Consider the following 25,213-nt stretch of genomic DNA (forward strand, 5'->3'; position numbering starts at 1 on the left):
TCAGCCCTCTCTAACATTCCTTTGGAGGTCGTAAAATTCTCCTTCCTTTGGGCAGGAGAATGATTCCTTTGTCCCGTCTCACTCATTTGCATGTTTATGACTGTGTTTATGACGGTAAGAGATTTTGGGCTGAATGACTCAAAAGATGGTAAACATAGCCGAAATACCATTCTAAGGTGACCTTATATTTATTTTCGGCTAGGACAAATCGTAAGGTTTAATTTGATACCAAGAAAGATGTACTTGGTTCACTTAGACGTGGATATACACTGTTAGGCTATTAAATATAAGATCACCTTATTAACTATAACAGGTTTTACTACACTACTAAACTAATTTCAACTAGTTTTGATCTATCATCAGACAAATAAACACACAGGGATTAAAACATATTTCATTAGACATACATTTCTAAGTTTAAAACTGAAAAACACACACACCCACATTTTTACGTTCAAGATCTCACATGGTAAAGCACGCGGTGTGAGGCGAGTCATATGGGAAAGGGGGGGCTTAGCAGTCACGAGGATTTCCTGTCAATAGTTCCTTGTCTCTTTGTCAATACATTTATTATGCTCGTGGAGACTAGTCGGCGCTATTGCAGTAATTAGGGGAGTTGGAACAGTAAGTTCTTGTTTTCATGGACCTGCTGAGTTAATGATTATCCTTCACTGATTCCTCCAGACGCTACACATGTACCACAACAGTATCCATTATCCACCACTAATTCTTTCTTCTACAATTTAGTATGCACTACAAATAGTATGTTCTACTGTTTAGTACCCACTACAACTCCTAAGTACTACTGTCTAGACTACAAGTAATATGTAATACTGTCTAGTAGCTACCAAAACTAATACACACTACTATTTAGTATGCACTAAAAGTCCTACTGTCCAGTATCCTCTACAACTAGTATATACTACTTAGTATGCACTTGAAGTTGTATGCTCTATTGTCTTGTGTCCACTACAACTACTTTGTAACACTATTTAGTATGCAACTAAGCATCATGAACTCCTGTCTAGTACACACTACAACTACTATGTACAACTATCTAGTATGCACTGCACATTCTACTGTTAATTATCTATTACAACTACTATCTACTACAATTTAATACTTTAGTACCCACTAAACTACTATGTACTATCATCTAGTATGCACAAAAAATTCATTATCTACTACTATTTTGTACACACAAATAGTATGTTATTTAACAGGAACTTAAACAAAAAGACACAAAAACATAAATGCACACATGGCAGCTGCATGTGGCTCTCTCTCTCTTAACTGCTGCATTCCGCTGCACTTTGTACTCATAAGTCTAAGTCTACTCTAAAGTCTGTGTACAATGTCAATCAAAAGCACTTTCATGGCACTCTTGGTACTTCATATGATGAGTGCATTCTTAAAAATCTTAGCATCACCCAAGGTGATTCTGAGTGCTATTTGACCCCCTTGCTAAACTTTAGACCTGAGAGGTCAGGAAGGCTGTCAGATCGGGTCAACTCCAGCAGCTCCTATGTCCGTATGGGTCTGGTCTGGGACTGTGTTCTGTCATTGGGACTGATAGAGCATGAGATGGCCGAGAAATGCTTCACTGAGCCGCAGATGCCTCAGACGGACGAGGTCATCAAGGGGCAGCCACTGCACAGACGATCCACCAGCATACACACAATCTACAGTGTCAACATCATAACATCTCACATCAGGAGACTGGAGAACAGAGAAACAGAGAACAGAAGAAAAAAGGCATTTAGTCACCTACTGTATTTAGGCAACATGCTGCAATAATTAGAGATTAAAGAATTTGTAGTTAAGTTCATAATTCCATTGATATAAGAGATAAAAAAAAACATACAATGAACAACAAGAATAAAAGAATATTTGAAAAATATGATCCTAATTTTTTTTTAATGGGGTCATTTAATGTAGAATCAACAGTTCTTTATCTTTTGAGATAAAATAAAGTTTATTGTTCTATGAAAACATACCGTAACATTCAGAACTCAAAACTTTCCAGTCCAAAATTAAAACCAAGCTGCAAAAACATCTTATACTGAAATCCTTGGATTTCTGATGTCAGATACATGAAACAGTAACATACTGTATGAACAGCCACATTTACATGTCAACAACACCTATAGAGCGTAACAGTGCCCGCCCACTATTTCAGCCGTCCGTAGGAATTTCATAAAATTCTCCATAAAAGAGTTGTAAACCATGATCCAAAGCAGTCAGCTCTATGGGGAATCACAACATTACAAACTTTTGTTTGAGGCAAAAATGTATTTGAAAATTGGACAAAAAGACAAAAGACTGTTTACTTACAGTCTTTCATGAGGGCATGAACTACAATCCCATGAAGCATAGGAAATAAAGACTGTGGTTTATTTTTAACAAGGTCTGTGATCGTTTCAGTCCATTCTGATTGCATCTCACCTGGTTTGGTGTAATTGACAGGTCATGATAAATTAAAATAAGACTAAATGTTTTACTATAAGTGGACCTCATACATTTTTTTTAAATGAAAACATAAGATATGAACCCTTTAAAATAATATGCACTGCATGTTTGAACAGCATTTATTATTTAAGCAAACTCTTTTCCAAGTCATTAGGGGCTACAGTATATATCAGTGACAAATTGTGGCTAATTAGCTTCTGACCCTAAACAAATTACTTTCTGCATTGATAAGGCTGATTAAAAAGCCTCCCACCATAAACCAGACTGCACCGATCACCAGGTGGGCCTTATCACAACAGAAACACACAAAAGACTTCTGAAACTATACATCTATCATTAAGTGTGTGAAAAGATACAGATATAACCTCCACAAAGTCATGATGCTGTTCTAAAAGAGCCTAGAGGAGCCCCAATAAATTGTGTTCTTTCTCTCTGGCTTTTTCATGTCACTGGTGATGTTCTAATGGAGGAGTAGGAGGCAGATGTCACTCATGAAGAGGTCTGATAATTAGCAGGGGCTCTAGCTGGGCGTCCGCTGGCATGCCAGCTCTAACGGTGTTCTCCTGGGCTTCAGGTGGGCCCTGCTTATTTGTCTCCTTCAACCTGCCAGAGGAGAAAATCTAAACATTGTTTTATTCCAGTGCAAAAAGTTCCATGTTCCCAAAACTCATAGGGCAAAATTGGATTTCTTTTGGATTGGATTTCTTTGGAGTCCACTTCAAGGACAGCATAGGCTTCTAAATAAACACTTAGTTAATGGTTAACCAGTCAAATATACACCAGACAAAACTTCTGAATTTAGATGAAATCAAAACTGATTGCTTTAAAGGAATAGTTCACCCCAAAAAATTACAATTCTATTATCATTAACTAACCCTCATGTCATTCCATAATGGTATGTTTTTTCTCATAATATTGTCTTAAACCTTTATCTCTACACTGTAGATTTATACACAAACCCTCTTTATGTTTCACAATCTTGCTTAAAGTCAGTTTTATTTTCTTGCCAATATATTGTCCATGGAGCCGCACAGTGCTGTTTTGGCTTTTGCAAGCTCCCTCTGGCACCAATACATCTAGTAGAACATTGCTTTTTATCAGCCAGCACTTATTTCACCATAGAGTAATACACCTCAGGGGACAAATGTGACGTAGTGACACTTACGAGCAATTCCAATAAAGTCAGGACCCAGAACCAGGACAGTTTTTCACCCATAATGACTGCCTTGGTACCACAGTCAGAGCCACGGTGCCAAAGGAAATGTGTCTTGGGAGAACAAGACCTAACTTTTTTAATCTTGCCATTGTATATCTTTAGTTGTGACCTTTATATTCTGCTTTCTGTCTTTCTATAAAAGGGCTTTGCGAAATGTGGGTGAACAACTAGAATCAGAATCAGAATGAGCTTTGAGAAGTGTTCTCGCGTACACAAGGAATTGTTTTTGGTGATAGCACAAACAAGTGCGTACAGAATATTACAGTGAGATACAGAATATAAAACAAGGTAAGAGTATAAATAGACATACAAATAATAGGACATATAACAGAATAGCATATGTACATGTGCAAGTGGTAATACATGTGCAAGGTATGTACTGTGCTGTTCAGGATGGTGGTGGTGCAATGAGCAAAGCAGTCTTTAAAGACAGAATACATAAGCTAACCAAGCCCAGTGTTTCAAAAGGAGAGACACACATAGTTTTCAGGACCATGGAGAGGTCCCAGACTGAAACTGTGGTCGGCGTTGCGTCCACAGTCCACTATCATCTCCACTGTTTTCAGCGTGTTCAGCTCAAGGTTGTTGTGACTGCACCAGACAGTCAGCTGATCAACCTCCTATCTGTATCCAGACTCATCCCCGTCACGGATGAGGCCGATGACCGTGGTGTCATCTGCAAACTTCAGGAGCTTGACAGTGGGATATTTTGCAGTGCAGTAATTTGTGTACAGGGAGAAGAGCAGTGGAGAGAGAACGCATCCCTGAGGAGCACCAGAGCTAATTGTGAGGGTCCCACAGTCTCACTAGCTGCTACCTATCTGTCAGAAAGCTAGTGATCCATCGACATATTGGGGTGTGCACGGAGAGCTGGGTCAGTTTGGTTGAGAGAAGATCAGGCATGATGGTATTGAAGCCTGAACAGACCTGTTTGCTCGGTAAGCAAACTGAAGGGGGTCCAGCAGGGGCCCAGTGATGTTCTTCAGGTAGGCCAAAACCAGTCTCTAAAATGACTTCATGACCACAGACATGAGAGCGACAGGTCTGTAGTCATTTAGTCCTTTGACTTTTTTGGGGGGGGGGGGGACCAGAATGATGGTGGAGTGTGTGAAGTAGCAGGGAACTTCACACTGCTCCAGTGATCTATTGAAGATCTGTATGAAGATGGGGGCCAGTTGGTCAGAGCAGACATTCAGACAGACATGTGAAACACCATCTGGGCCTGAAGCTTTCCTAGACTTTTGTTTCCAAAAGACTCAGCACACATCCTTCTCACAGATCATAAGTGCAGATTGAGTAGCAGCAGGGGGGTGGAGGGGTGTTCCAGGAGGTGTTGGTGTGTAAAGTGAAGATCAGAGCAGGGAGATATGTAAGACAGGGCTTTTCAAACCTGAAGTAAAACACATTCACTTCATCAGCCATTAGTTGACTCTCTACAGAGCGAGGGGGAGGTGTCATATACTTGGTAATGTTTTTCAGGCCTTTCCACACAGATGCAGGATCATTGGCTGAAAACAGTTTTTTCAGCTTTTCAGAGAAGCTTCTTTTAGCCATTTCTGATTTCCTTAGTCAATGTGTTCCTGGCCTGGATGTACAATATTTTATCCCCACTTCTGTAAGCATCCTCTTTGGCATGATGAAACAGTCTGAGTTTTCCTGTAAACCATGGTTTATCATTGTTGAATAATAAAAATGTCCTAGTAGGGATGCACATATCCTCACAGAAACTGATATATGATGTCACAGTATCTGTGAGCTCATCCAGGTCTGTGGCTGCAGCCTCAAAAACACTCCAGTCAGAGCAGTCCAAGCAAGCTTGTAGTTCCAGCTCTGTTTCATTGGTCCTTCTCTTAACAGTCCTTACTACAGGCATAGCTGATTTTAGTTTCTGCTTGTAGGTCGGAAGAAGATGAACCAGACAGCGATCAGAGAGTCCTAAAGCTGAACGTGGGACAGAACGATATGCATAATTTACAGTGGTGTTGCAGTAGTCCAAAATATTTCGGTTTCTGTTGGGGCATGTTATGTGTGACAGTTCACAGGTGAGGTTAGCTTTATTAAAATCTCCCAGAATAATAATAAGAGAGTCCGGGTGTAGTTGCTCTGTCTGTGATGTGATCAGCCAGCTGTTGCAATACTGCGTTCACACACGCTTTTGGCGGGACATAAACACTTACCAGAATGAACAAAGAAAACTCCTGCGGTGAGTAGAAAGACTTACAGTTGATGAAGTGCACTTCTAAATTAGGAGAGCTAATCTTCTTCAATACTCTTACATCTGTACATCAATTTTTGTTGATGTAAAAGCATTTTCCTCAAGAAGCTTGATACCATGTGGCATTTCTTGCTGATATTCATTAAGCTAAGTGCAATACTGTGTTATCCTCCATTCTTATTTTGTAGAATTGAAAACTGTTTTTGTACCAAAGTTCTGTTCAACACAGCATGCATAAAAAGTGTGTGTGCAAAATTTGCATTGTTAATGCATGTGGTGTGATACCGGCTTTATAGCTGATAATGTTTTTTAAATGGTTTGCACAAAAAAAAAAAAAAAAAAAGGGTCATTCTTGGGATTCAGTAATATTTCAGTCCCCCAGACTTTTTAAAGTGAAATTTGAATAGCTTTTTACAAGATGTTGATACTTTAAATACAATTTAAATACATAATTTAATACAATTTTAAATACAATTATTATTTAATTATTTAATTTGATAAAAAATTTACAATCATATTTCATAAAACTACACAATGACGACTAAGACTTTACAGATGTTACAGTAAAAACATTTAGTTAATGCATGATTTCCTGTAAAGCTGCTTTGAAACGATGTGTGTTGTGAAAAGCGCTATACAAATAATGACAAATAAAAAAAGATAATTTACCAGTCTTTAAATTTTTGACTCTCAGTCCGAATTCAACCCCATCACACCAACCATTTTCAGCCTCAAAAATGTGGCCTCTACCATATATGACATAATTAATCAGAAGTGACATTATTCAGCATTCTTTAAAACTCTGGTGCAGAAACAGGTAAGAAATATCATAATTTGTATTCCTATTTAAGGCATATTATAGTCAGATGGGTATGGTCAAGCTCAAAAATCAGTACTTTGAAAATGACATTTTATACCATATATATATATATATATATATATATATATATATATATATATATATATATATATTTATTAATTTCATGCATGCTATGTGGTCTTTTGTCCTACGTGGTGTATAAGGATCAGAGGCCAATTTGAGCAAAAACAAAACAAAACAAAAAATACAACTGTGACAGGGTTGAGTTATTCACATAATTTATGCATATTGTAACAAAACTATGGAAAAGTAAATATATTATACATTACGAATTCTATATATTTACTTAAATAAAACATGGTGTTAAAAATGTGAGGAAGTAACCAAATGGTGTGAGAGTTGTGCCGGGGTTGAGACAAGTGTCAGAATATTAGATCATTAAAATGGGAACACAATAAAAATAAAAAAAAAATCAAAGTATTGTTTGCTGAGCACAGCCTGACATGTTAAGGGTGAGCACAAAAAAAGTTGGGGTTTTAGTTAAAAATCTGATTTTTCAACTTTTTGTTTTAAAATAATGTGACCACAGACACACACTTTATTGACTTCATCACATAAAAAGTTATTTGTCTTTAAATTGAGGGACACATGAGAAGTAGATGTTTATTTTATAATCATTATTGTGTAGAATCATTTTCATACCACTTCCATTTTGTCCACGATGTGGTTGTGGAAAAAAGTGTCCAAATCAGAAAAAACTGAAAATAATAAAGGGACTTTGATGTATGAGGTGGAAAAATATGATTGGAAGGAAGTTTAATATGTGCCTAAAGTTGTGGAGTATTCAGATAAGTAATCAAATATAGTAAACAAAAACAAAAGATGAATTCCAAATTAAAATATTATCAAATCTCAATAATAATAATAATAATAATAATAATAAAAATTAAAAACCTCAACGTGAGACCTTAAAGACAATAGGTAAGGAAGGAGCTTCAAGCAGCAGGCATCTTGGGACTTGGCTTGGCTCCACTTTGACAATGCAATTGAATTTCAGATTGCATCAAAGCCATTTGAATGATCTCTATTCTCTCAGAACACTTTGTGGAGACAGATTCATGAAGCATTGTAATAAACTGTGCACTGCAGTAGACCTCTGTATGAGATATGAGGCTATGTTAGCGATGATGAATCTGACTGCTATCTATTGTTTTTCTCTAGACACCATCTTTTGAAACAAAGAGGATTTATCAAAGGATAAATAGGATTATTTATTTTTTTAAGCTCATTTTGGTTTGTCCCTCTTGCAATTTGTGCATTGACAATAATATTGGATCATTGGCAAGAGAAAACTGATGAAATCGGTTCTACATGCAGAAATGTCTTTGGGGTTATTTCCAAATTAAAAGCTTGTTAAAACAATACTTCTCATCAGAGGGACAGAAGAGACAGATGTATGGGGACAGATATATGCAAAAGGCAAGCAAAAAAAAAAAATAAATAAAAAAAATGCAAAAACATAATTTTGACAGTAACCCTCAATGCTTTTTTCCACTTCTCAAAATTGGCACCTTAAGGTTAGAAAATTGATAACCATTGTTCATGGCATTGACAACTGCACATTACAATTTGTACTCTATTTTTTTTCTGTGTCAGAAAAATTTAGAATGACATACTAACTACTGGTTCTATTTTTTAAAGAAAGTAGCACACAGTATGTATACTGTACACAGTATGTACATTTTCCCTATGAGTGTAACATAGCAAGGTCACACAACAACACTGAAGCATACTACTGGCATTTGTCGTTGCATAATACATACTTTTTCACATATTATTTTTTTTAAATATACCAACAGGCAGTTTACTGCACAGCATACAATAAACAGTGAGCTAGTCATGGCCTAACATAATTTTTTTAATAAAGCTAGTATCTTCTGGGATTATTCTATATTAAGAAAGATTTTATATTGATCTTTTAAAACCACATGATCCATTCTAAATCCAGCAGCCATCAAAGCACAAGTAGAACATGTTTGAATCAGTTGTGTTTTTAACCTTTAATCACTGTATTTTAGATAATTGTGTTTTAACGGCCAGAAACAAACATGTTTTTTATTCTAATTAATTACCTGTCTGAACATCAAGATTAACATTTGTGTCATTATTCTAACTAAACATCTCCTGTAGCTGCCATTTCAGAAGCGGAATGCACCAGTACATCATGTGAATATCTCTCTCTGAGCGACCCATGAATAATGAATAATTATGAGATGCTGATCCACCAGTAGCGCTGTGCTGTGATTATAGATAAAGGGGGTGACCTTCTCATCCCTGCTCTCTTCTGCCCTCAGTTCACCCTTAATCAACATAGATCAGTTAAATTTACTTTGCCTGCCATCTTACTGAGGTACGTAGGCCAGGAGAGCAGACAGGCTGAAGGAGATTCTAACACCCATAGCTAGTTTCCAGTATTGTACCGCAACACACAGGGTGCAAATGATAACATCTAGGTTACTACTATAACCCTGGTTATATCATCATATAGGGAAGCTGTGTCAAAAGATACAACATGCTTAACCATATTCCCTAGTCCAAAGGAGTACCATACCTGCCTACATAGGGGGAAAAACTCTTAATTATTGCAGCCGCATCAAGTGTACACAAAAGACAGCCATACAACCTACACAGCAAGAACCTGGGAGGAGACTGATGCAACGTCTAGATTATAAAGCCTAGAAAATGTGTTCGGGGATGCCCACCCAGCAGCCACTCATATGTCTGATATGGATACACCCTTTACACACACCCAAGAGGAAGCCATGCCTCTGGTGGAGTGTGCTCTTACACCCACGGGGCATTATAAACAATGGGATTGGTAAGCGAGGGATATATCATCGACCACCCAATGGGAGTGTCATTGTTTAGATATGGCCAAACCTTTAGAACACAACCATAGCAGATATAGAGCTGATAAGTTAATCTGAATGGGCTTGTGCACTCGATATAAATACATAGCACATGCACCAGGCAAAGTAGATTTGCCGACTGATCCTCAACAGGAGGAGAAAAGGCATGAAGTGTTATAATTTGAGCCCTGAATGGGGTCGTCAACACTTTTGGTACATAACCCTTCCTGGGATTCAGGATAGCTTTAAATAGACCCGGTCCGAACTCTAAACATGTTTTTTCAACAAACAATGCCTTTAAGTCTCCAATACATTTCACTGAAGCCAGTGCAATGAGCAAAGCAGTCTTTAAAGACAAAATACATAAGCTCACCAAGTCCAGTGGTTAAAAATGAGAGATACACAGAGTTTAGGTGGAGAGGTCCCAGACTGGAACAGTGGTCGGGTGTGGCGGCCACAGATGTTTTGTTCTTTGCAAAAATCTGGTGACCTGCTCATGTCTACCCAATGAAACGCCCCCAATAGGGGCATGATTTGCTGCTATTGCCGCAACATATACACAAAGTGTAGAAGGGGCTAAATCCACATCTAATCGCTCCTGTAAGAAGTCCAGTATTGATCTCAATGGGCAGTTCACTGGCTCTGTGTAATGTGAAGAGCACAATTAGTAAACACATACCATTTAATATGATAAAGCCCCCTCATAGAAAGGGCTCTTGACTGACATATGGTGTCAGTCACTGCATGGGACAGCCCCTCTAGTTCACCTTAGTGCCGTTCAACAGCCAAACATAAAGGCTCCACATCTCGGGTCGAGGATGTCAGATCAAGTCTCGTGCCTGGGACAATAAATTCCTTCTGAGAAAAATTCTCATTTGGGCCAGAACGGTGCTACTAACAAAACCCTCACCCATTCCATTCTGATTTTGTACACTACTTTATGCAGTAGATAGATGGGGGGAGGGGGAAATGCATACAGGTGTTTGTCTGGTGGCCAGGCCTGCGCCAACGCATCTGCGGGCAATGTGTCTTGTCCCGGGATGTGGAGAGATCTATCTCCAATTTCCCAAATATCGCCCAGATCTTCATCAGGTGGTGAAGTCTCCATTCTCTCTCCCTGACCCCCTGATTACCTACTGGTTTTATTTTTTAAAGACAATAGCAAGCAGTACATATACTGTACACAGTATGTACATTTTTCATATGCATGTAATGTAACATTGTCATACAGCAACGACAACTGTAGCATACTTCTAACATTTGTCGTTGCATTCTACGTACTTTTTCACATACACTTTTTTAAAATATACCTATAGGCTTTTTACTGCACAGCATACAGTAAACAGAGTGCTAGTCATGGTCAAACATACATTTTTAATAAAGCTAGGATATTCTGGGATTATTCTGTAATAAGAACGATTTTATCTTGATCTCCTAAAACTGCATGATCCATTCTGAATCCAGCAGCCATCAAAGGAAAAGTGGAACATGCTTAGATCAGTTGTGTTTTTAACCTTTAATCACTGTATTTTAGATCATTGAGTTTTAACGACCAGAAACAAACATGTATTGCATTCCACATAATTACCCGTCTGAACATCAAGATTAACATTTATGTCATTATTCTAACTAAACATCTCCTGTAGCTGCCATTTTAGGAGCGGATGTGAATCTGTCTCTCTCTGAGTGACCCATAAATAATGAGTAATTATGAGACGCTGTGCCACCAGTAGCCCTCTGATGTGATTATAGATAAAGGGGGTGACCTTCTCGTCCCTACTCTCTTCTGCCCTCAGTTCAACCTTAATGAACACAGATCAGTTAAATTTACTCTGCTTGCCATCTTACTGAGGTACGTAGGCCAGAAGAGCAGACAGGCTAAAGGAGATTCTGACACCCACAAGTAGTTTCCAGTATTGTACTGCTACACACAGGCTGCAATTGATAATGTTGATGTTACTACTGTAACCCTGTGTGGTAGGGCAGAGGGCGGGGCCGGGTTGTGATTATACACACCTGGTCCCTTATCAGGCTAATTAAGCCTCCGAGAGGGATAAAGGCAGATGGCAGACGGTGGTGCGACGAGAGAGAGATAGTTTACGGACATGTCCGTCGTGTGTGTTTGTCTTTTGCTTCAGTTTTTATATTAAACTATTATATAAGGAGGCCGGTTCTCGCCTCCTCCTTTCCATCAAACTACATTACACTAGTTCCGAAAAACCCGGGAAGGAGGAGGGATGCCCGTCGCGGAGTCCTTGACACTGCCGTCCACCCAGGGGAGTGCCGCTGCCATCCACCGGGGGAGGGAGTAGACCGACCGCCCGGACACGGTGAACGGCTACGAGGCGAGTGGGGACTGGACTCCCCAACCGCCTGGAGTGATGGAGCCACTGCCAGGGGTGGAGGAGAGCCCTGCCACACCCTGGTTCAAAGAGATGAGGGAACGAGACATAGCAGTCATTTATGTATGACACCACTGATATGTTGTCCGTTCGGACCAATACATGGTATTGTCGAACTTCTGCTTGAAAACTCTCCAAGGTCAAACTCACAGTTCGAAATTTGAGGCAATTAATATGCCAAAAGTGTTTTTTGCCCCTCCAAATGCCAAAAGCTGGATGACCATCACACAGAGCACTCCACCCTATGCAAGACATGTCCATTGTCACTACATTCTGTCTGCTCACATGGGCCAGCGGGACCCCTTTGAGGTAGAATTCCTTCTTCCTCCAGGGGGCTAATGCTTGCAGACAGAATTTTGTAACTAAAAGGCGTAACCGGCCACAGCATAAGCTGCACAGCTGAGTTTTTGCACTGTCTCATGCTTGCAGAGGTCGCATGTGGAGCAAACCCAGTGCTGTGACCACTGCCGCTGCGGCCATCCGAAACATTTTCAGAGAGAGCAGGCTTCCGTGCTGGACAATAGACTGAATGTGTCCGTCTGATAGACAAGCTTGCATAGTCAACGAGTCTAACTCTATACCCAAGAACAGAGTTCTTTGTACTGGTGTCAATGAACTTTGTGCCCAATTGTTTCTGAGACCCAGACGGTCCAGATTTCAAAAGCACTAACTCTCTGTGCTCGCAAAGCTTTGCCTGTGATTGTGCCAGGATTAGCCAATCATCAAGATAATTCAGCACCCTCAAGCCTTTCACCTTGAGTGGTGCAGGTGCTGCTTCTACGCACCTCATCCACGTGCATGACAAGAAGTGAGACCGAAAGGCAGGACATTGTATTGGTATGATACTCCTTCAAAGGCAAACCTGAGAAAAGGCCTTTGAAGTGAAAATAAGCATCTTTCAGATCCAGAGAGCTGAACCAATCTATAATTCAGATCTGTGTGAAAATGTGTTTTTGCATTTTGAACCAAAATCTTACAAGGCTCTGATTCAAGCGATGCAAATCCAGTATTGGTCGCAATTTTCCGTCTTTCTTGGTGACCAGAAAGTAGTGGTTGTAAAAGCCCTTTTGAGCATTGCCCAGGGCAACAACCTCTATTGCATTTTTGGCCAGTAGAGACTGAATTTACGCCTGCATAATTAGGGTGATGCATTTCAATACTGTTGTCATCACAACTCCATTAAAATACAGAGGGTGCCTTGTAAACAGAATTGTGGAACCTTTCGTTACTGTCTTCAGAAGCCACATTGAAGCATTTGGTAATGCCCGCCATGCTTCTGCATAATCTGTGAGGGGCCGAAAGGTATTGACCACAGCCTGATGATCGCTGCCCATACCCAGAGGGGAGCATAAACTTTTGAGTGGCCGTGCTGATGAAGTGCACTTCATGTAATGCATAGGTGTCTCACTCGAGAGCGAAAAAACACTGCTTGCATAATGAAGGGAGCAGGTTTTGTGAAATGTATGGTAGCTTCAGACCATAGGAAGAGATCATGTTTGTTTGAGGTTTATTTGACCAGATACAGAGTGAAGAGGAAATATATATAAGCTGTTTAGCACCTCTAAATCTGAGGCCATGGTTCTCAGCAGGAAACCGATGGAGTGCGTACTCCAGGTAGGGAATGAGGTTTTGCCCCAAGTGAAGGAGTTCAAGTACCTCGGGGTCTTGTTCACGAGTGAGGGGACAATGGAGCGGGAGGTTGGCCGGAGAGTCGGGGCAGCAGGGGCGGTATTGCACTCGCTCTATCGCACCGTTGTCACGAAAAGAGAGCTGAGCCGAAAGGCAAAGCTCTCGATCTACCGGTCAATTTTTGTTCCTACCCTCACCTATGGTCATGAAGGTTGGGTCATGACCGAAAGAACTAGGTCAGCGAGTACAAGCGGCCGAAATGGGCTTCCTCAGAAGGGTGGCGGGCTTCTCCCTTAGAGATAGGGTGAGGAGCTCAGTCATCCGTGAGGAGCTCGGAGTAGAGCCGCTGCTCCTTTGCATTGAAAGGAGTCAGTTGAGGTGGTTTGGGCATCTGGTAAGGATGCCCCCTGGCCGCCTCCCTAGGGAGGTGTTTCAGGCACGTCCAGCTGGGAGGAGGCCTCGGGGAAGACCCAGGACTAGGTGGAGAGATTACATCTCCACACTGGCCTGGGAACGCCTCGGGGTCACCCAGTCAGAGCTGGTTAATGTGGCTCGGGATAGGGAAGTTTGGGGCCCCCTGCTGGAGCAGCTGCCCCCGCGACCCGAATTCGGATAAGCGGTTGAAGATGGATGGATGGATGGATGGATGTTTTGGACCAGCGCTGCAACACATGGGCAGTTCTTTATTAATACATTTGCATAACAAAAATCTTCTTGAGGAACATTGCAAACAACATAAAAAACTACTTTTTCATGGCAAATACAGGTGGGGAGGAAATGGTTCTACAGAGCCATCTTCTGGGCTGGCTGTTGTAACGGACATTCCGGTTTCCTCTTCCTCGGCTCTGAACATTCAGGAACTCCTCCAGTCACATGGCCTAGTACCAGGGTGTGGGCCAATCAGGGACACCTTACGCCTGGACTACTGTCATTGAGGTCTCACCACCGGTTCAACTCGCTAGAGGGGCTACTTTGGCAGGTTTTGAGCCTGACTGCTGACTTGATTGCGGCTTCCTCTCAGTATGGAATTTTTGGGAAAATGATGAGATAGAATCGCCAAATAAGCTTGAGTGAGAAACTGTAGCATCGAGGAGCTTAGTTCTGTCTGATGCACGCATGTCAGACAGATGTAACCATACATTTTTTCATCAGCACTATCAAGATGCCCATAGAGTGCCCCAGCACTTGAGCTGGAACCTTGGAAGAGCACAAAGCCAGATCAGTTGCAGTACGAAGCTCCATGATTTGTTCACTCTCAGGATTTTGCCTGTATCTTTGAAGAGCTTAGCCTGAAACACTTGCAGTATTGCCTTTACGTGAAGGGCAGAGGTTGTTGCCCAGATGACGTGTACGTTTGGTCGTTAATTTCAGGGACACCTTCAAGCCGAGCATGGAGGCTGGGCATAAATGTGCCACAACATATTCATCAATTTGAGGTAGTTTAGTATAACCTCTTTGCTCTCTTCTGTCCAGTGTTGCGAAATGGTAAATGGTCTGGACTTATATAGCGCCTTTTTAACCTCAACGGTATTCATAGCGCTTTACACTGTGACTCATTCACCCATTCATGCACACATTCACACACCAATGACGGCAGAGCTGCCATGCAAGGCGTTAGCCTGCCATTGGGAGCAACTTGGTGTTCAGTGTCTTGCCCAAGGACACTTTGGCATGTGGAGTCGTGTGGGCTGGGAATCGAAACGCCAACCCTGCGATTGGTGGCCAACCTGCTCTACCACCTGGGCCACAGCCCCCCAACATAACAAGTGAGCGCGCACTGAAAAGGGTGCACACCACGCTGTAGAGAGCTCCTCATGTAGCTCATGAAAGAATGGTACTGGGACAACTGTGCGACATTAGAGTGGCAAGTATGCAGATACCATTTATCTAGGCGTGATGTATATAAATCAGAGAGATCAGGTGCTCCCAAGGAGATGCCCTGACCCCCCTAATGTTTGACAAGAGATGAGTCAGCATAATGTGGATAATCCTAGTATACAACATTGTGACTTCACATGTGATCATGTTGCATTAATCATTGAAAGGTTCTTTGAGGAACCAAAAATGTTTTATCGATGGCATCGCTGCAATAGCCCCTTTTTGGAACTTTTATTGATATAACATTTTGAATCGCCCTTATAGATTTTTTGAAGAGCAAAAACTCTCAGTTAAATCAAATCCTATTTAAAGGTGAAGTGTGTAATTTATGTGCCACTAATGTGATCAAACCAGGGATTTGAGCACAGCCTTGAGGCATTTTAATTTTTAAAGCCAACAAAAACACTGTGCTTTGTAATGAGTACTTTGCTCTTAACTTGGTAAAATTTTAAAGCTTTTCATCTTTCCATGTGTTCCATAATATTTCCTGTATGTAAATAGTATTGAAGTCTAAAGAGCACCAGACCCACCTCTGTCATGCATCTGTTTGTGTGTGACCATGCATAATGCCTGCCTCTGTCACAGATAAAGTCACGTCATATGTCGCCGCCACAGCTGCTGATAAGATGCTTGCAAATAACTAGCCTCCCTGAAGCTGTCAGAAGCCTGTGATCTGATATTGCTTTCTTCTTTCAGTAAAGGAAACAAATCTAGCTCATCTGAACTCATGGAATAGTAGAGGAGTGGCAATAGAAACGGTGCACAATGGAGAAGTAGAACATTGTTTGAGGTGTGTCGCACTAATACAACTTTATTGGGTTGCTGCAGCATTTCCGTGTGGGCTTTTAAAAAGGTCACACGGCATGTACCTGGCATTGATAGCTACCTTCCCTTTTGAAAATGCATATTACTTAAATCAGATTTGATATAACCGTTCTAGCCATCTTAACACCTCGCCCAAAGCACACTGTCTTTTTTATTGTTGCTTACAATCCACAAGCAATTAGCCGCGTGGCAGCAAAGCTAATTAAAATAAGCTAAGTATAATGAATCACCTATGCTGACATCGGACTGCCAATGGTGACAAATGCCGCTGTTTGACGCTATTGGCTTTAGCATGAATCATTGTTACGTTTTCCCTAGTACTTTAATGGTGGGATTTAGCTCTTAAACCTCCTGGACGGGCTTACTGTTTAAAGCTACTCTTTTCTCCTGTCTGTCAGAGACGCTAGTGGTTTAAAAGCAAAGAACTGCTGAGCTTGAATATTTGTCTCTCCTGTGCTAGCTGATACTAGGCAGCAAAAATGCATTAGTGCCAATCGAGAGTGTTTTATTCGTATTCTTGAGTGCTCTGGTGGGTTGATGGCCAGCTTGCCTCACTAACATGGTAGAATACAATTTGATAAAAGTGAATATGATTTGCAATCCCAACAGATCTAGGATCTTGGGACAGATTTGTTGTTTTAAAAAGCAAAACATTAGTGATACTGACTCTGTTTATCACAGAAAAAATGCACACTTATTTAAAGTGGGCTCAATACAAGTTAAGCTCAATCAACAGCATCTGTGGCATAATATTGATTACCACAAAAAGTAATTTCAACTTGTCCCTCCTTTTAAAAAAAAAAGAAAAAGTAAAGCAAGGTTACAGTAAGGCACTTACAATGCAAGTGAATTTGGCCAGTTTTTGGAATGTTTAAAGGCAAAAATGTGACCCTTATACATTTTATAAAAGCACTTGCATTAAAACTTTTGTATTATCTGAATGAAATCATTGTTTTTATGAGGGACTACTAAATAACCATGATTATGGTAAGTCGTCATGGTAACAAAGTTCTAAAATTGGATATAACAACACAAAAATATTTAGTAAACTATTTTATAACACTAAAATCATGCTAACACAGATGTTGTTTACGTCGTGTGGCTTTTTCTTTTAAAACATGAGTATATAAACGTTTTTGGATTGGTACCATTCACTTCCATTGTAAATGCCTCTGTAATCCAGATTTTTCTTGTTTTCTAATTCGAAATTACATTTTGTGGTCATCAACATTATGATACAAATGCTATTGATTGATTTTAACTTGTATTGAACCCAAAATATCCCTTTAAGTGTATTGGAATAGTGACATGAACAGCATACTCTTACTTTATGCCAGGTTTCTAAAGTACCAAAATCACCAATCTTTCCTACTGTACATTATAATGTTTTGATTCCTGATTTCACTGATTTTAAACATGTTATACAGTAAATTGGAACTATATGCTGTGTTCCCATCAAATCTAAATTATTGTAAGTACGAGATGACAACTTAGATATTCTACTCAGAATGGTTCATGTCCTCAGACTGAGAAACTATTAGTTTCTATGGCATTGCTTATAACACCAAAATGGATCCATGTGTGGCTTTATTGCTGATGACAGCTAAATATTGAATAACTACATTAATTCACATCTACAGTCAGGGTTGGACATGTAAAAGGATTACGTATTTAAAATACAAAATATATGTAACTGTATTCTACTACAGTTACAATTTAAATCATTGGTATTTATAATACAGTTACATTCAAAAGGTAATTTGATTACTGAAGAGATTACTTTGCATTTTATTTTCATTTGTTTCATTTAATATTTAGTCCTTTCAGTTGGAAAACATTTATACATATAAATGATGTGATCCAAAGTGAATTTGAACAGCGGTGAAACACTTTCTTATGATGTGTTACATTCATACAAGCAGACAGAGAAGTACGTTTGAAGTACGTTTGGAGCAGAAGAAATAGAAATAAACCTTGTGTAAATTGTCAGCTTTATGCTAAGCTAAAATGCTAATTCTAGCCATTTTACATGCACATGTTACCAGACACGATCATATATTTTATCAAGAAAATTCATATCAATTCCAAACAACTGCATGACAACAACTGAACTGAATGTATTTTTAACATGTGTATTTTGTCATACTGTACTGACAGAGTTTTTATAGTCAAAACAAGTGAAAAAATCTACCAGTGCTGAAGAAGTAATCCAAAATATTTATAATACGTTTCTGATATTGAGTAATCTAACGGAATACGTCACAAATTACATTTTACAGCATGTATTCTGTAATCTGTAGTGGAATACATTTCAAAAGTAACCCTAACAATCCAGTCTACAGAATATGCCCTTGCAAAATGTTTTAAAGAAAACAGTGCACCAGGAACACTGGACATAATAAAATGGCAAAATAAACAAAAAATATGTGTAGAGGTACAAAACTACTGTAACTATTTTTCTAACTTTCAGTTAGGAGTTTATATGAAAAAGAAAGGTTTTTTTTACAATTTAGAAACTGGTAATTACAGTAATTCTGACACTACATATTGGTATGCATGCTATTGGGTACATAATTGTACCAAAGGAACTGTTGTGCACCTTTAAAGGCACATTTATATGTTACATATAACGTACCTTTTATACTTTATATGTATGCATCTGGACACCTTAAAAGGTGATGTATTTTTTGCATTACGTACCGGTCGGTAATCCGTCCCTGCCTTAAGGGTCCAAAATGTACTCAAAACAATATTTGTGTACCAACCTAGTGATGGTCTTGTGCCTTAAATGGTTCCTTTTTTCTGTGAGTGTATGATATAAAAATGGCTATTGATACTGGACAAAGCTCTATGCAGTTTTGTCTTCTAAGGAATTGCTACAATAGCAGCCATGCTAAAAACCACAGATGCAAGTGATAAGTGATAAATGTTTTGATGTCTTAGTAGCAGATTTTAAAATAATGCCTCTTGCATTTCTTTTAATTTTAATAAAAATAAAACCCTGCCTTTAATTTTTCCAGGTTTCTAAAGGCCTGATATTGAGTTAAACATGCAAGGTGTACATATCATGAGTCCTTTTGATGATACATCACATTTCCAAGAGCTCAATAATTACTGTGACTCTAATAGAACAGGGTGACATATCACCAAAGCAGAGAATCACATTCATCTAAAAGCTCATCACAACACCAAATGATTGGTCATTCCAAGGAGATTGTATAAATGCCATATTATCATGGGGTTCTCAAGGGAATTACCTCACCAAGATATATGATGGCTTACACAATGACACATATTTACCACTATCATCATGCTAACATTTATAGGGAGATGACTACACTAGAGAGGAAGAAATGTGATAAAAACAAGACTCCATATTTCAAAATTTGCCACGTTCCCCTAATGTTTCTTCCTCTTGTCGTTCTACAGATGACAGCACACCACACATGCCTAACAGCAACTTTTTTTTCACTTTATTTAACATCCACTGCTGTAGGATAAGAAGATGATGATTAACCCATAAGAACTTAAGAGACAGTTTGACTTATCAGGCCTGTATTATTTCATGCCAAACAACCGGTCATGGCAAAGAAAAATTATGCAAATTCATTATTCACATTCAAAATATGCATAATGTAAAAATAATGCCATTATGGTCTATAGATATACAGACTCATATCTGCTTACAGTAGAACATGTAACGTCTTTCATAGTGGTTAAAGTCACTTTGTGACCCTCTTTCTGCACACTTAATTTTTAATGCAGAATTTAATCAACCCTCTCTTGCTCTCATCTACACAAAGGAAATTGCAATTACTCATGAATGGGAAGAAAAAAATTACTAAGTTAGTTTTTTAAGCAAAAGTAAACTGTTTAATTTCTCAGTTAGATTAAGGCAAAGTGTGGACCTGCATTATAATGGACGAGTGACTGACAGCTATAGCTTCGTATAGTGAACCCATTGCATGCCATGAGGTTAGAATTAAATGGTAATTTCACGCAACATAATATTTTATTTGAAATATTTCACAGGTTTTCATTCCATCAACTGGTACTGTATGTGCACAAGATGTTTTATGAGAGTTTGCATTATATGGCTTTGTTCAGTACTGCCATCCTTCGCACAATGTTGTTGTGATATTAAGTATACTCTATGGACTTTATGCAAATCTTCTGTTTCCATGGAATACTCAGATTATCTACTATTATCTACTATTTTGCTGTAAACAACAAGCACACACTACATGGGATATTATTTCTTAAAATGCAGTGTGCATGACTTGGCGTTCAGTGTAATGCGTGAACCAGATGTAATATCAGCCACAAATTTTGACATCTCCTTAAACTCATAATTTGATCAGACTGCCAATAAATAAGACATTATTTTACATAATTGGATTAAGAATGCTAAATAAGCTTTTTGTAAATTTTGTTCTGGGAATGTTCCAGCTTCAATACAAGTTAAGCTGAATACAGCGTTTGTGGCAAAATGCTGATTACCACAAAAAATTATTTCGACTCATCCATTGTTTGTAAAGACATAAACAATATTCGTGTTATAGAATCACTTACTAATCTGTGTTAAATTATAACCAATATTACAACGTTGATGACCAGTGTTGGATGTAATGCATTACTAAGAAATTAATTACAGTCATTAAATACATTTTCCTTGAAAAAGTAAAGTAAGGGATTACTCTTAATTTTTCAGTAAATTAATTACAGTTACTTCTGCTGTAATTGCATTAAATACTGTATAGACTATAGAACAATTCAATATAAAACGATAGTGAATTTTAAATCGAAATTTAACATCTGATATTAAAATGTATGTTTTTAATTTAATGCTGCCCCCTTAAATTCTTTGGCCAGTTCAAGAACAATTTATGTGATTTTACATGATTTATTTGAGATAATTAAAAGAACAGTATCGTGTCTATCCTATACTGTTCATCTGGTCGAGGTTGATATGGGTTTAAAAAGTAATAAGTAATGCAATTATTCTTCAGACATAGTAATTATTACGGTAATCTAATTACACTGTAGAAGATGTAATTAGTAGTTAGTCATTACATTTTTTAGAGTAACTTACTCAACACTGGTCATGTCGACATAATGACATCACAATGCAACGTACAATGCCATTATAAAATAACCTTTCCACACTAATATCATGTTAATATATAAAATGTTTTTGTATTGTGGCTGTTCTTTTGAAACAGTGTTTATTTGAATGATTATGGACTGGTCCCATTTACTTTCACTGTAAGTGCCCTACTGCAACTGCAAATGTTTTAAATAAATGACAGAAGAGAAAATAATTTAGCAGTAATCAAGATTATGCAACACAAGGCATTGAGCATTGAACCAACTTGTAAAAAACACAGAAAATTCAATTAAAATAATAATTGCACACCACTCTGAATAGTATGAGATAATCCACGGCCAGGTGTGCATTAAACTATTTTAAATGCAAGATGTGGAGGCGAAGAACCAACCGACTTGAAGCTATAGGAGGCACTTCAGCACAAAAACATAATATACACAACACATTACAGTTTAAATCATCTTGCATCGCCTTGCTGGACAGCGAAAGATGCATTTAATAGGTCCTGACTTCCTTCTCTCACCCTCTGTGCAAAACAAGCTGAATTCCATTATATTAGCTATGCTGATGAAAGTGGTTAGGAAACGTATTGCTATAATTCACTCTGCTGGCTCTGTAATGTTATGTTGCTATGGTTACAAACAGCATATTAATATCGAACGGAGATTAAAACTGACCAGAACTACCTGTGCATTCAACGGTTTGAACTGCATGCATTCCAAATATTAGAACAGACCATGGTATAAACTGAATAAAACAATCAGCAAAACAACAAAGCAGCATACTGTACTACTGTTGGGAATGTTTCAGATAATGCATACTACTATTTTACAAAGCATTAAAAAAAATATATATACTGTAAAATATCAGGAAATTGACTCATGTTTAACACAACTGAGGTAATGAGGTCTTTGGTCTGTCATGACCCCTTGTTAGATATCCTACAATGTTCAATCTTCTGGGATGTTCCCCAAAATGGGATAGTAATTTTGTGGAAAAAACCAAGGCCTGATTTTCTCCCTTTTTTTAATCAATGGCATAATCTCTCCAATCCTTCTCTTTTTCAACCTCCGCTCTCATGCCCCACTAAAAATGCTACAAACACTACAAGTCTGAACAGTCCAAACATCTCTTCTTCTCATTGTAACGAGTGAGGCAGCGAAGGCAGACGAGGAGAGCGGATCTATATGCAGCTTAACTTTATTTAAACAAACAAACAAACAAATAAACACAAAGGAAAAACCCACAATGGGAAAACAGGAAACTTAAACACGATGAAACAAAACTGAGAACTCGGGCAGGGAACACATACCAGGCTTAACAACATTCAACGATTGACCGTGGGGAGTGAAACAACCGGGTTAAAATACATGAACATGGAAACACGGGAGCCAATGAACAAACAGAACTCAAACAAGATAACAGGGTGATAAACTAAAACCAATGACAACTAACGAGGGCAGGTGAAAACAATGAACAGAGAACACGAAGGCTAACAAGAAAACTATGGAACTACAAGGGAGACAAAAATGACAAACAAAGGACAACAGTGAGACAAGACATGGTAATCATAACAGAGCCCCCCCTTAAAGGAGCGGATTCCAGACACTCAAATGTAACATAACATAAAACAAGAAGAACAAATATCCATTGACTGGGGGGAAGCTTGTGGTGGGCAGACAGACCAAGGGGGGCAACGAAGGGCAGACAGGCAGTCCAGGGGGCAACGAGGGGCAGACAGGCAGTCCAGGGGGCAACGAGGGGCAGACAGGCAGTCCGGGGGGCAACGAGGGGCAGACAAAGAAAAGGGACCGGTTCAGGAGGTCTGGGAGAAGGCCACTGGGCGAAGACTGGTTTGGGGGGCCTGGGAGGCAGTCGAAGGACAGGGGCCGGTCCTGGGGGCCAGGAAGTTGACCACGGGATGTGGATTGGCTTGGGGGACCTGGGAGGTGGCCGCAGGATGGGGACCGGTCCGGGGGGGCGGAGCCGTAGAAGGCGTAGCCGGGGGAGGCCTTGGAGCCATGGGGGGGCGGAGAAGCCGTAGGAAGCGGAGCTGAGGGAAGTCCTGGAGTCTCAGGAGGCGGAGCTGCGGGAGGCCCAGGAGGTGGAGCTGAAGGAGGTTCTGGAGGTTCAGAAGGCGGAGCTGAGGGAGGCTCTGGAGGCTCATGGGGCGGCTCGGGAGGCAGAGACCTGGAAGGTTCAGGAGGCGGAGCTGAGGGAGGTAGCGCCGTAGGAGGCTCTAGAGGCGGAGGCCTGGAAGGCTCTGGAGGCGGAGCCGTAGGAGGCTCGGGAGTCTCGGGGGGCAGAGCCGTAGGAGGCTCGGGAGGCGGAGCCGTAGGAGGCTCTAGAGGCAGAGCCTGGAAGGCTCTGGAGGCGGAGCCGTAGGAGGCTCGGGAGACGGAGCTGTAGGAGGCTCGGGAGGCAGAGCTCTAGAAGGTTCTGGAGTCTCTGGGAGCAGAGCCGTAGGAGGCTCGGGAGGTGGAGCCTTAGGAGGCTCTGGAGGTGGGGCCGTAGGAGGCTCGGGGAGAAGAGCCCTAGGAGGCTCGGGAGGTGGAGCCGTAGGAGACTTGAGAGACTTGAGGGGCAGAGCCCTAGAGGGCTCGAGAGGCTTGAGGGGCGGAGCCCTAGAAGGCTCGAGAGGCTTGAGAGGCGGAGCCCTGGAAGGCTCGAGAGGCCTAAGAAGCGGAGCCCTGGGAGGCTCGAGAGGCGGAGCCCTGGAAGGCTCGAGAGGCTTGAGGGGCGGAGCCCTGGAAGGCTTGAGAGGTGGAGCCCTGGAAGGCTCGAGAGGCTTGAGAGGCGGAGCCCTGGGAGGCTCGAGAGACTTGAGAGGCGGAGCCCTGGGAGGCTCGGGAAGCTCGAGAGGCGGAGCCCTGGGAGGCTCGAGAGACTTGAGAGGCGGAGCCCTGGGAGGCTCGGGAGGAGGAGCCCTGGAAGACTCGAGAGACTTGGGAGATGGAGCCCTGGGAGGCTCTGGAGGAGGAGCCCTGGAAGACTCGAGAGACTTGAGAGGCGGAGCCCTGGGAGGCTCGGGAGGAGGAGCCCTGGAAGACTCGAGAGACTTGAGAGGCGGAGCCCTGGGAGGCTCGGGAGGAGGAGCCCTGAAAGACTCGAGAGACTGGAGAGGTGGAGCCCTAGGAGGCTCGGGAGGAGGAGCCCAGGAAGACTTCAGAGACTTGAGAGACGGAGCCCTGGGAGGCTCGGGAGGAGGAGCCCTGGGAGGCTCGAGAGGCGCTGACTCTTGGACGGGCACGACCACTGGCGCTGGCTTTTGGACAGTCATGGGTACTGGCACTGGCTCTTGGATGGTCAAGGCTACTGGCACTGGCTCTTGGACGGTCATGGCTACTGGCACTGGCTCTTGGACGGTCATGGCTACTGGCTCTTGGACGGTCGAGACCACTGGTGCTGGCTCAGGGACGGTCGAGGCTACAGGCGCTGGCTCGGGGACGGTCGAGGCTACAGGCGCTGGCTCACTGCTGGCAGTAGCGACAGGCGCTGGCTCACTGCCGGCGGTGGCGACTGGCGCTGGCTCACTGACGGCTGAAGCGACAGGCGCTGGCTCACTGACATCGGGGGCTAATGGCTCTGGCTGGTTGACCGGGGCTGACGAGGGCTCAGGCTCGTTGACCGTGGCTGACGAGGGCTCAAGCTCGCTGACCGTGGCTGACGCGGGCGCAGGCTCGCTCACCGTGGCTGACGTGGGCGCTGGCTCGCTCACAGTGACAGGCGCGGGCGCTGGCTCG

The 25,213-nt window shown here is 41.1% G+C and overlaps 1 long non-coding RNA gene across 1 annotated transcript in view; it reads right to left on the reverse strand.

The window, feature by feature from the left end:
• Positions 1 to 2,031: 2,031 nt before the first annotated feature.
• Positions 2,032 to 25,213, reverse strand: part of LOC127639087 (uncharacterized) — a 38,192-nt gene continuing 15,010 nt past the window's right edge. The window contains exon 3 of the long non-coding RNA XR_007969924.1: positions 2,032 to 3,072. This is a non-coding gene — a long non-coding RNA (uncharacterized LOC127639087). The remainder of the gene's footprint in view (positions 3,073 to 25,213) is intronic.

The sequence above is a fragment of the Xyrauchen texanus genome, chromosome 47 (genome assembly GCF_025860055.1).
Source record: "Xyrauchen texanus isolate HMW12.3.18 chromosome 47, RBS_HiC_50CHRs, whole genome shotgun sequence".
Taxonomy (NCBI): Eukaryota; Metazoa; Chordata; class Actinopteri; order Cypriniformes; family Catostomidae; genus Xyrauchen; species Xyrauchen texanus.